The following is a 13,039-nucleotide window of genomic DNA, read 5'->3' as shown; positions in this document are numbered from 1 at the left end:
TTTGAATGTTGACATCATGAGCTCCCAGGCCAAGCCAAGAAATCAGGGTCACTGAAATAGAACTCTTTATTGATTGTCTATGGAATTCCCAGTGAGACATAGCAATGTACATTGACACCACATCTTGATAGATGATAATCATGGATTAGATACCTAAGGTCTTTGTGAAAAGAGCTCAGATCTATCATGTCCACACACTGCATCAGAGTGACTCGCAAGCCTATTAAGTTTATTTTCTAAGAAATGCCAAATGCCTAAAAATAAAAAATGGGATGGAAGGTGTATCTTTCAACTAGATAGATTATGCAATGTAACTTATTCATTGATATGTTATTTATCTGCTTCAACTGGGCGATGTAACACCTCCCCTACCCAAATAATGGGAGTTTAGTTTTGTTTTGTTTTTAGTTTCCTATGGGTCAACTATTTAGACAGGATTTGATTAGAAGTATCTTCTAATCTCAGCTGGCTTTCCTCATTATGTCCAGCTAACTACTAGATCATCTTGGATGACCTCTTTTTGGATGATGGGAGAACTTGGTTTCCTCCAAGTTTATCTCATTTAATTAGGCTGGCACTGATGTGTTCTCATAGCATGGCAGAAACACAGAAGAGTAGAACTCAATCATGCCAGAGATTAGCAGACACATGCATCTTCTTTCAGAATATTCTCTGTGACACATTTGCTGATATCCCATTAGCCAAAGCAGGTAAACTGGCTGAGTCCTAAATCAGAGTGGGAGAAAAATATAAGATAATGGGGCAGACTATGACGGTGGGGTACCTACTACTATATGGGGCCATTAATGCGATTGATCTACTATAGTCTGCACACTGGTCCTAATTATTTATGTTCTTTCCACACACAAAATACACTAGACTCTTTTCAAGACTCCAAATTCTCATTCAAACATGGCAACAGACTTAAAGTACTTTCTTGTGATTTACATCAGGTTCAGATGTTTCTCCTTCGATGTGGCTTCTTTTGATATGGAGACACATACTGAAACTGTAACTGGCCCCACTCCCACAACTCAACATAGAATGGTGACATGCAAATTTGATAGATACTTGTGGGGTTTTTTTTGAACAAATATATTTTTTTAAAGATTTTATTTATTTATTTGAAATCACAAGTAGGTAGAGAGGCAGGCAGAGAGAGAGGAGGAAGCAGGCTCCTTGCTGAGCAGAGAGCCTGATACTGGGCTTTATCCTAGGATCCTGGGATCATGACCTGAGCCAAAGGCAGAGGCTTTAACCCAATGACCCACCCAGGCACCCCTAGATATTTGTTTTTAAAAGAGTGAAGCATTGGAGACGTAGTCATTGATTTGTTTTCAATTACTGTAAATTAGAAATATTATCTAAAATTATAAAACTCTTAGAAATACAGACAAAATGGACTTCATTAAAATGAGAGACTTCTGTGCATCAAAGGACACCATCAAGAAGATGAAAAGACAGTACACAGAATGGGAGAAAACATTAGCAAATTATATGCCATAAGGGATTAATTTCCAAAATTGTAGAGAACTCCTACAACTTAACGACAACAAAAACAAACAGCACAATTCAGAGTGGTCAAAGGACTCGAACAGACATTTCTCCAAAGAGATATAAATGGCCAGTAAGCATATGAAAAGATGCAAGTGCACCTTCAATATTTAAAAATATTTAATGTATTTTTATATTATAAAATACTTAATATCTTAATTATGTTAACTGATTGGAGAAGAAAAATGAGATGATCATCTCCATGGAAGTTGAAAAGTCATTTGACAAAATTTTCAAGTCCAATTTTGACCCCCAAATACTCTAAATGAATATTTGATTGCTACTAACTTAATATGATATACCCAGTCCACCTTGTGGAATACTACAGGCACTCTGACTAAATCAGAAATATCTTCTTTGAAGGCTCATGACAAGACCACATAAAGACAATAAGAAACAAACCAGAATAAGATAATATAAAAGCATTAGAGGCAGAAACTAATAAAAGGAGGAGGCCCAACAATCAATATTTAGATGATGTGATTGCATATCTGAAACCTTAAAGAATCAACTGAACGAACTATTACAAATGAGTAATAAAAAATTCCCTGGGGCACCTGGGTGGCTTAGTGAGTTAAGCATCTGACTTCAGCTCAGGTCCTGGTATCATGGTCCTGGGAATAAGGCCTGGGGCTTCTTGCTCAGCAGGGAGCCTGCTTCTCCCTCTCCCTCTGCCTGCCGCTTACCCCCCATGCCACTTGTGCACTCCCTCTCTCAAATAAGTAAATAAAGTCTTTTTATAAAATTCCTTAGAATAGAGAGGATATGGATTTAATATAGAGACATCTTCATATACAAACAATTACCAGGAGAAGCTACAGTGATAGAAAAGACCCCACTTAGAGCAGCCATCAAAAAGAGAAAACATCCAAGAGTGAACTTAACTGCAAGAGAGCAAGTCTTATTGGAATGGAAACTTAAATGTGTCCAAACTGATGTAAAAGACAACTTATGCAAATGAAAAGGCACATACTAGTTTTAGACCAAAATTATAACCAAAGGATATTGTTTATCCTAAATGACTTTTTGAAGTGAATATGATTCCAATATAGATACTAACAGGGTTTTTGGAAACAGACTAAGCTGATTTTGAATTTTATTTAGAAAAAAAAACCAGAATAGCTTAAAATCTGATTAAAAAAATAGCAATAGGGCACTTTCACTAGACATAAAACCATATTATAACAGACTATGACATAATAGAACATATGATAAACCTTTATAATTAAAACTGTGTGAGGCTGCTGCATGAACAGCTATTGATCCAGAGTAAAAAAGTACATAAATTGTCCCATACACATTTATAAATTTAGTATGTATTACAGGTAGCATGTAATGTTAATGGCGGAAAAGATGGACTCTTTAATAAATAGTATTAGCAATAGGTAGTCATCTGAACCAAAATTAAGTTGGATCCCTACCTTCCATCATAAGGTATGGAAAAAAACACAAGTGATTTCCTTTATGATTCTGGAGTGAAGAAATCTGTAACTATTCAAAAACTAGGGGTGCCTGGGGTTAAAGCTTCGCCTTCAGCTCAGGTCATGATTCCAGGGTCCTGGGATCGAGCCCCGAATCGGGCTCTCTGCTTAGCAGGAAGCCTGCTTTCCAACCCCCCTCTGCCTGCCTATCTGCCTGCTTGTGATCTCTCTGTCAAATAAATAAATAAAATCTTAAAAAAAAAAAAAACTATTCAAAACCCAGAAGTCATAAATGAAAAGCTTGACAAAACCTCTCTTTCTGTAAAAACAAAACAAAACAACAAAAACAAAAACTTCCACAAAGCAAAAACACCATAAGAAAGCAAAAGATAGACTGAGAACAAGTATGTGTATCTTATATCATAGACACAGGGCTAATCTCCCAAACACATAAAGAATTCTTCAGAGCTGACAAGATAAAGACCAACCATAGATAAATGGGCAGACGGTATAAGCAGAGTGTTCACAGAAATGGAAATATTAATTGCTTTTAAATATATGACCAGATGGAAGTTGATATAACCTGAGGATGTGGGGCTGCTGGAGACAAGCACAAATGCATTGCTGGTCAGGGGTAGAAACTGCTGGGGTCCCTAAGGATGGCAATTTTCCTGTAAATACCAAATTAAAAATGCATATACCCTCTGAGCCAGTAACCCCATATTGGGGAACTTACATACATACTCCCATTGGTGGAAAATGACATGTAAATAGATATTACAGTATTATTTGTAATAGTAATTGGTTGGAACTAATTAAAAAGGGAATGTGGATCAACACAGGAATCAGTGAGAAGGTGGTAGCTTGACGGTGGAGCCCCAAGGTCACATAACACTATGGTAACAAAGAATGGGAGAAACTCTACATTGATGAGGAAATATCTCCAAGGAATATTATGAAGTGGGAAAAAAAAGTACACAAACCTGAGTCATATGGTATATTTTATGTTAAAGAGAGCAAAAGTAGGAATGTATATGCCTATTTCTTTATACTATATAAAGGAACTTCATAAGAACACAGAAAACGCTAATAAGTACAAGCCGCAGGTAGCTGTCCTGAGAACTAGGTGGAGGAAAAGTAGAAGTTTTCACTCTCTGCCTTTAATATTTTTTGATTTTTTGAATCATCTAAATTTATTTCCTATTCAAAAATAAACAGATAAAAAGATTTATAGTGAAGGCAGTTGACCTTGATAGAGGAAACTTGAGGACACAGGCTGGCGCCAGTATACATTCCTATTTCTGTTATCTCCACATATCTTCCCTGGTATTTTAAAGACGACCAGAATGCTGAGAGAGACGCTTGCCAATCCTCTGGTGTCTTCTTTCTGATCTCCCCTTATAACTCCATTGGTATTTTCAAGGCTAGCACCTTGCCAAAAAAGAAGTGTGCACATGCTTCATGCGAGAAGTGATGGACCATAGCAATTTTTGCTCCGATAATATGCTTGTTCTTTTTACATGACCCCGATCAGATAATATTAGAAGTCTGAGGAGAGAATTAAAGATAACCACTGGAATGGTAGATGCAGGGGATAAAAGGTTTAAATCAGTAGAAAAAGAAAAACTGGATGACTGCAGCATGTTAGAAAAGAGAAAAATAAATCACAACAATAAAGAGTAATAAAATAAGATAAAATGAGATGGGAGGAGCAAGACCAAAAATTACAGTCAGAAAAAATATGAAAATGTCAACCCCCCTCTGACAAAATCTGGACTGCAGCTGTTTTGTTTGATTTCCAGTACAAACTTAAACATGAGCTGACAGGGGAACTAGGGTGAGGGAAACATTTTCTCTGCATATTAAAAATCAGAACCATCAGAGTGCCATGCTGTGGGCAGTAATGACCTGGTAAGATGCTCCTTGGGAAAAAACTTGGAAATGGCTCTTAATCCCAGACAGATGGACTATTGAGGACCCAAATTTCTGCTCCATATAGCACAGACTCAATAATTTTGTTCCGTAAAATGTTTAAGGAAGGCATAAACAAAAGCCCACGGCTCACATTAAAAAGAGAGAGAGAGAGAGTGCGAGAGAAGAAAAAGAAAAAAGAAAGAAAGAAAGAAAGAAAGAAAGAACGAACGGACAAGGAAAAACTCAATAAAGCTCCCACAGAATGACCAGCTTTGAGCAGTGTTGCTTCCTGATGTGCCCTCCAAGTTAAACTATTTATGTAATGCAGTCCAAAGTAATGGAATGAAGTGATGTACTATATGGAATCATAAACTATAAACCAGTCATAAGCTGGAGAAAATCTTGTTTAAAAAAAAAACTGTAAGACTTCTTTATATATATATAGATATTAAGAGTAGTTCTATTGGTTTTTAAATACTTTTTCCAATTTGCTATTTATTTATGGCCTTTCCTTTGACCAAGAGAAATATTTCTGTTATATGAGTATTAGGATTGTATGCATTTTGCTTTCCTCTTTTATTTATATGTTTAAACTATCTCTGTATTAGAGATTAGCTAAAATCAAATTGTAGGGCACCTGGGTGGCTCATTGAGCAGCTGCCTTCTGCTCAGGTCATGATCCTGGAGTTCCAGGGTTGATTTCCACATAAGATTCCCTGCTGAGCAGCTTCTCCTGCAGACCCCTCTCCTCTCGTGCTCTCTCTCTTTCTCTCTCTCAAATAAATAAAACCTTTAAAAGGAATCAAATTGTATTTTCTTCTCCTTTCCTTGCTTATTTAAAATTCTATGTTCACCAAATTATGAATTCATATATATGTATACACACACACAAACACACACACATACACATACATACATATGTATATAAATGACTCTATTCCCATTTCTTTCTTCTGGTCTCTTGATGTAGCACATGAATTTCATTGTAAATATCTGGGTTTCTTTATTATTATTGACTGCAAATACTTCCCTTGTCATTCTTTGCACTGGGTGTGGAGGTGAGCTGCCCAGATCTCACTTCAGAAAAATTGACTGTGAGGTCCAGCACGCAAGAAACAAAAAGAGTCACCATTTTGGAAGGGGCAAATGCTCCTGATTAGCTAAGGGAGGTAGGGCTGCTTGTACACGATGACAGCTGTAAAGAATGTGCGTGAAACCGAGGTGATCCATGTAGGTTCTGCTTCCTACTCCCTTGGTCTCCTGGGACTGTGAATGAATATGTGCGTCAACCTCAGCTAATGAGCGTGATCACCAAGAGCTCAGTGACCCTTCCAGAAGGAGAGTCCGGATCACAATTCTAGGTAAGCAATCAAGAGCGGCAGAGCTAAGGGCAAGAGGGATGGAAATTGAACTAATGGTGGAGGAGGGAGATGAGCCCATTGGTTGTGTCTAGAAGGCTCACAGCACAGACATGGACCGTAACTTGTCTTTTGCCCTGGTTAAGATTTATCTTCAGAAAGAGGCCCATGAAAATCATGGAGGACAAATTCCCTGAAGATGTATGGATGTGTGCCCAAGACCAGGGGTGAGTGGTGACACGTGCAGAAGTGCCCTGTTCCCATCTCCCAGTAAGAGAAGCTGCCCTGAGAGGGGAATAGACAGTCTGCAGATACAGCACTGTTTTATCTGCCTCACTGTTGACGTCAAAGTCTCAATCTCCCTGGGCTGCTCCCAGCCAGCAATGAGGGGGGCCAGGGTCCATTGACCAGGTTATTCCTCTCCGGCTCCAGACTCCTCTGAATCGGTCATTTTGCTCAAGGGCATCACACAGCCTGCAGGAGACTTTGTCAGAATTTCACGCGAGAAAAAGCCCCTCTGGCTCAGATTTCCATCCTTTCCTCTCTCCTTTCACAGGTGTCCCCAGAGTCTCATGCTTTGAGGGAAACAGTGTAATCAAAATGACCAATACATTTGAGCTTAAACATTTATATGTTAAAAACAAAAACAAACAAACAAACAAACAAAAACAGGGTGCCTGGGTGGCTCAGTGGGTTAAACGCCTGCCTTCGGCTCGGGTCATGATCTCAGGGTCCTGGGATTGAGCCCCACATCGGGCTCTCTGCTCCGCAGGGAGCCTGCTTCCCCTTCTCTCTCTGCCTGCCTCCCTACTTGTGATCTCTGTCAAGTAAATTAATAAAATCTTTAAAAAAAACCACACAAATATTAGCAGTCAAAACAGAAGACAAATGGCAACTGGGGGAAGGATTTGCAACATTTGAGAAGGAGGCTAGTAAAAATATTGAAGGCCAAAGTGCCCTGATTTTAGGGATGAAGCACAAATTTGGCTCTAGCTTTTTATCAGCAAACGTGTAAAGCCAACTCACAGTGTCCGTAAGATAGTAGCAGATGAACTGTTCAGGAGAAGCACAAATATTCCAGTACGAGGGCCAGGATAAAATAACTCTTGAGAGTCCACATAAAGAGACCATTGTGTAACATAATCAACAACATTCTTACAGTTGACACAATGATGAATTTCATGTAACTGTTTTGTAGGGTGTCCTGCAAGGCTGACCAACAGCCTCAAACTAAAGAGAGATTCTAGGGTTACATAGGGAAAATGTTGTACAGGTGGTCTTTGCTAAATACTTGACTGACTTAGCTCTGGGGTACATTTTAAAGGATCTGAGGAGGTGACAAAGAGCAAATTCTTAATGTTCCTTTATAAATACTGTGCTGCATACCCATAGCTAACAGATATTAAGTAGCTGGGAGTTCAATGCTGCATATCCCATACGTTAAGTTAGGCTGTTCTAGGGATCTAGGGAAAAAAGTGGTCTCAGTAGGACACTAAACTAGTGTAGGAGCGACATCTTTTGGGGAAATTTAAATCTAATGATCAGGAGTTTCTGAGGGAATACTATAGAGTTTGGCCAAGATTCTCTTTAGGAAAGAAACAACATTGAATATGCACTCTCAGGCAGATGGGCCATTAGGTTCCAAATTTCTGCTCAATATAACCTAGTCTTAATTAATATTAGTCTGGAAAATGTGTAAAGAAGGCATAGCTAGACATAGTGTCCATTAAACCCACCCCCTGGCTCCCAAAAAGCAACCATAGAAAGCCTAGCTTTGAGTACTGTGATTTCCTGATGTTCTTCCAAGCTAAATTATTTGAGTAATGTACGTCAAGGTAGCTGAATGAAGTGACCTTCTGTATAGAATTAATCAGGAACCAACTGAAACTTGGAAAATATTTTGGTTTTTCTAAATTTCAGAAGCTCTCTATATACTCAGGATATTACTTTTCTGTCAAATACTCATGTTCTAAAAATTTCCAGCCTGTATTTTTCCTATTTATGTCTTTTGGTATATTGGTTTTAAATTTTTATGTAACAGGATGAAGCGATTCTTGTTTTTATCCTTTGCTTTATTCTTAATGGGTCTTTTCTCATCTTGAGATATCCACTTACACTTTCTACTTATTTTATGTCTCTAAACCCATTACTCATCTTAAATGTCTTCTGGTATATAGAGTAAGAATAAGTGTACTCTTTCCATACCCATGGTTAAGCAGTCATCTTGGGGCTAAAGGATATTTCTACCTTTCCCTAGAAAGTGAATTCAAACTATTACCTTACCCAATTATCTCCTGAATTAAAAATCTGTTTCTGTGTTTGCTATTCTGTCCATTAATCTATATATTGTGCCATCTACTATGCCACACTGATATAGCTATAAACTTAATCATGTGTATAAACATCAAATTGTCCAAGTTCTACCCTTCTCATTAGTCTAATTTTTTTCTTGGCTCTTCTTGTCCATGTATTCCTTCTTTATAGGTTCCAAGTTAAATTTTGTAGTCTCTGAGAAAGGGCTCCAGCTCCATGTCCCGTGTGTGTGTGTGTGTGTGTGTGTGTGTGTGTGTGTTTTGAAAGTGCTGGGCCCCTCAGACTTCAACTACATGTTTTCTATGACAGGTGGAGGAGATGGAAGGAGGTAAAGAAGAGATGGCTTCTTAGTTCCAGTTCGCTCTTTCTAGACCAGAGCTGGCTGTCACTGCTCTTCTCCTGAATTACGCAAGAGAAACACATCTTGCCCCTCCACACATTAACTATCTTCTGAAACCAACCTCTTGTATTCTCACAGAGGAGGATCTACTCCTTTTATTAGCAGGACTTTGATCTGATGACTTGTCAAACAAAACAAAACAAAACAAACAAAAAACATAACTGGCTTGTTTATGAAAAAGCTATAGTCAAAGTGAAGTACTTACTGTGATGACACACAGGGCTATGAAGAGGGCTAAGAATGAAAAAACAAAACCCCACAAAACTGCCAGATACCGAATAGAGCTTTGTTTTTACTATATGAGAAGCCTTTAATATGACAAACATTTATAAAATTGGAATATTTTAAATTTGAAAATTTTAAAAAGGGAAAATAAATTTAATTAGGACATTTTTCTCTCTTGAGATAAGAATCTTGATGCCATCTTTTTACTAAGATGTAAATGTCATGTTTTTCATTGTGATACTAAGTACGATTTTACCTTTGACTCCTTCAGAGACAAAGGATATGTCATTTCATTCAGTTTTACAGTCTCCCAAATTCTTCATAATTGTTACTTCTGAACATGGATAAAATATCTGCATACTAGTATTCATATTCTAAGGCCACTATTCCTAAAATCTATGCAGAGTTCAGGTATTCCAATTTTGTCATGTTATTAATTATAACTTGATTAATATTAGCCTATATCAAACTTTAAGATTTTTTTTCAAGCAAATTGATCAGTAATGAAGCTGACATAGGTATGGTTCTGAATCACTTAGAATTTTCTCTGAAAGTACACATAAATATAGCCAAGTAGGTGGTATTATTGATACCTGGGCTTTCAACTACAATACAAAATGTCACAAATGAATTTTTCATAAATTTTTCTGTAAGTTCTCTAGTGTACCTTGATATACTGAGGAAGATAAGAGTTTTCCCTATTTTCAAAAGCTTATTTCTTTTTGGCATGTGATTTTTGCTTATTTCTTTGGGCATGTAATTTTTGCTACATTCAGTAGATATGCTTTTAAAAGTTACCATCTGTTAAATGTTTTGATGAAATTTTTTCACTTAATATATATCTGAATTTCACAGCATTATTATTTTTAAAATTTTTTTATTTAAAATCAAGTCCTGTTGAAATGTCAGGCTCATTTAATTCATTAATCTTATTTTATTTATACTGGCACTCACATATACGTTTCTAAGTACTGGCAATGGGTTTTAGCTTAGTTTATTTCATAATGAATTTTTAAGTTGTGTTCTTTGACACAGTTACATTTTGCCTATTAAACACAGGGGAATATTTTTGACTTTCACAAAAAGCACAATCTCTCTCTCCTTTTAAAATACATGGCTTTCTTACTTCCAATAGAGATAGGAGTCCAAATAAATAATACTCTACTACAAGAAAAAATAATCACGTAAGTGCAACGGCAAAATGGCTGTTGACAGATGGGCCCAGCATAAAGCAAGAAAATGAGGAATGACAGGATGGACCCACAGTGAGTAAAAGACTATATGGTATGGATGGGGCTCAGTTCTGCAGGTGGTTGCAGTGGAGGGCAGAAAGACCCCTACCCTGCTGCCAAGTCACTATTTACCTGGCTGCATGAGTGAGTTACATTTAAAAAAAAAATAATAACATTATGCAAATCAACATTCTAACGGGCAAAGACAGTATATCTTTAGCTTCTTGTCCAAATGGCTAAGGAAAAGTTTTTTTCCCGGCTGCCTCACCCTTGCATGACTGCCTACCTGTCTCAAGTGGGGTTAGCACTTGACACCATTTCTTGTGGAGTTCATGAATTCACCTAGCAAATAACTAACAGGCATTGTTCTAAGACTTGGGGATACCATGGTGAATAAAACGGAAAAATCCCTGTCCTTGGAAAAATCAGGTTCTCATGGGGAGGGATAGAAAATAAAAAAATAGGTAAGCAAAGGTATACATGAGTCATAACTGTGGGGCAAAAAAAAGAAGCCATTACAGTATTCTAGGAAAGAGCTGGTGATCACATCAGAGGTGACGAAAAGTGGCTGAATTACTGAAGTATTTTGAAAATGAAGCTGCCAAGATGTACTAAAAATTATGATGTTAAGGTGTAAGAAAAGAGGAGTTAAAATTGTTTATCTGAACAATTTTATCTCATTTACTGAGAAGAGGAAGTTTGTGGTGTTTTTGTGATCAGTATTGGGAAGCTTGGTTTTGGTTTTGACTTGTTATGTTTGATATATGTTTTACATATTCAAATGAAGATGTTAAGTAGGCAATTGGATATTTGAGTCTAAATTGTAGAGAAGAGGTTTAGACTGAAAATATAAATTTGGTAGTCCTCAGAATATAGGTAATAAAGACATGTGACTAGGTGGTATCTCTAAGAAGCGAGTGTGGAGTTCTAAGGTCTGAGTTTTGGGGGACAAGGGAACAAGACTGGAGGAATGGCTATTAACGGGGAAGACAACAGGACATGATGATGTCCTGGAAGCATAGAGAAGGTGGCTGGACGGGCATGCAGTAAATCAACTGTGTCAAGTACTACTTATAGGTCAAGTAGGGTGAAGATTGAGAACAGATCATTGGATTTGGCAATATGGAAGTTCTTGATCTTGACAAGAGCAGCTTGGGTCTGTAAGATAAAATAAATGAGGCGGTAGCTCTGGGAACACAAGAGATAAAGAGGAGTTTTGTTTTTAAGATGGGAGAAATAAAGCCAGAATCCCTTGGCTGATGGTTAAGCCTCTATATGTCCACTTTGCGTCTAGCTCGTTAATAACCGGTAAGAAATACCCTCTTGACCCTAGAGTTGTAACCTTACTGAAGATTAGTGCTAGAATAGTTTTTTAAAAAGTAAGGTAATACAGTATTGTTTTCACAGAGATGGTGGAGTTCAAATTCTTAAATTCTTAATTCTTGAAATAAGTTGGATTTAGGTAGACGAAAAGAGTGGGAACAAAAGAAGAGTATGATATTTGGGAATAGTAAGATTGTCCTGGCTGGAATTCATATTAAGAAGAGATGGGGTGATAAACAGAGAGCGCTTTTACTAGTAGTTAACTCCAGCTTTGTTGTTTTGGCAATGGAGAGCAAAAGAATTAAATAATCCATCTGTAGCAGCTTTAGAATTAAAAAATAAAGTCTTGTTAATAGTTTCCTTTTTAGTGACTTTATTATTAGAAAATTCTCTCAAATGTTTCCTCAATAAGGAGTAAAAGCTAATAAAACTAGCTGAATTTTAAAATATTGTAATAATTACTTTTAAGTATGAAGATTTTGCCCTCTGGAAGACAAAAATACCTCTAGGCAACCACAAATTTCTTTTTAAAATGTTCATCTATCCCATGTTTATGCTCTGGAATGGTATTTTAAAAATAAGAAATAAATAAGTCACTTCTAATTAAACCATTAGATATTTTACAGTTCATGATATCAATTCTACTTTTGGAAAACAGTCTCTTATTTATATAACTTTATAGATCTAACTTTTAAGTGAGTTGGGGGAAATCAGAGGCAGAGACAAACCAGGAGAGACTGTGGACTCTGAGAAAAAACTTAGGGTTTCTTGGGGGGTTGGTTGAACCTGGTGGTGGGTATTGTGGAGGGCACATATTGCATGGAGCACTGGATGTGGTGCATAAACACTGAATTTTGGATCACTAAAAAAAAACTTAAAAAAATATATAAAATATTTCTAATCCACACAAGACACTAGAAGGGATTTCATTAGAAGAAAGACAAATATAGATTTAATGGAGCTTTTCAAACAGGCATATTTTAAGTTTTCACCAATCCTCAAAAGTACTCTTAATAAAACCAGACTTAGTTTTTGGAATGTCTGAAGTAAGTTCTGAAGGTAACTACTTGAGTTATCTTTTACAAAAGGAAAGCAGTGAGGTTGAGCTATAGGCAACTGCCATTATTTTATTTTATTTTTTAAAGATTTTTAAAAATTTATTTATTTGACAGATAAAGATCACAAGTAGGCAGAGAGGTAGGCAGAGAGGAGGAAGCAGGCTCTCTGCTGAGCAGAGAGCCTGGTGTGGGTCTTGATCCCAGGATCCTGGGATCGTGACCTGAGCTGAAGGCAGCTTTA

This window comes from Mustela lutreola, chromosome 4 (genome assembly GCF_030435805.1).
Source record: "Mustela lutreola isolate mMusLut2 chromosome 4, mMusLut2.pri, whole genome shotgun sequence".
NCBI lineage: Eukaryota > Metazoa > Chordata > Mammalia > Carnivora > Mustelidae > Mustela > Mustela lutreola.
The sequence above is the reverse complement of the archived record's forward strand: the minus strand, read 5'-3'. Positions refer to the sequence as shown.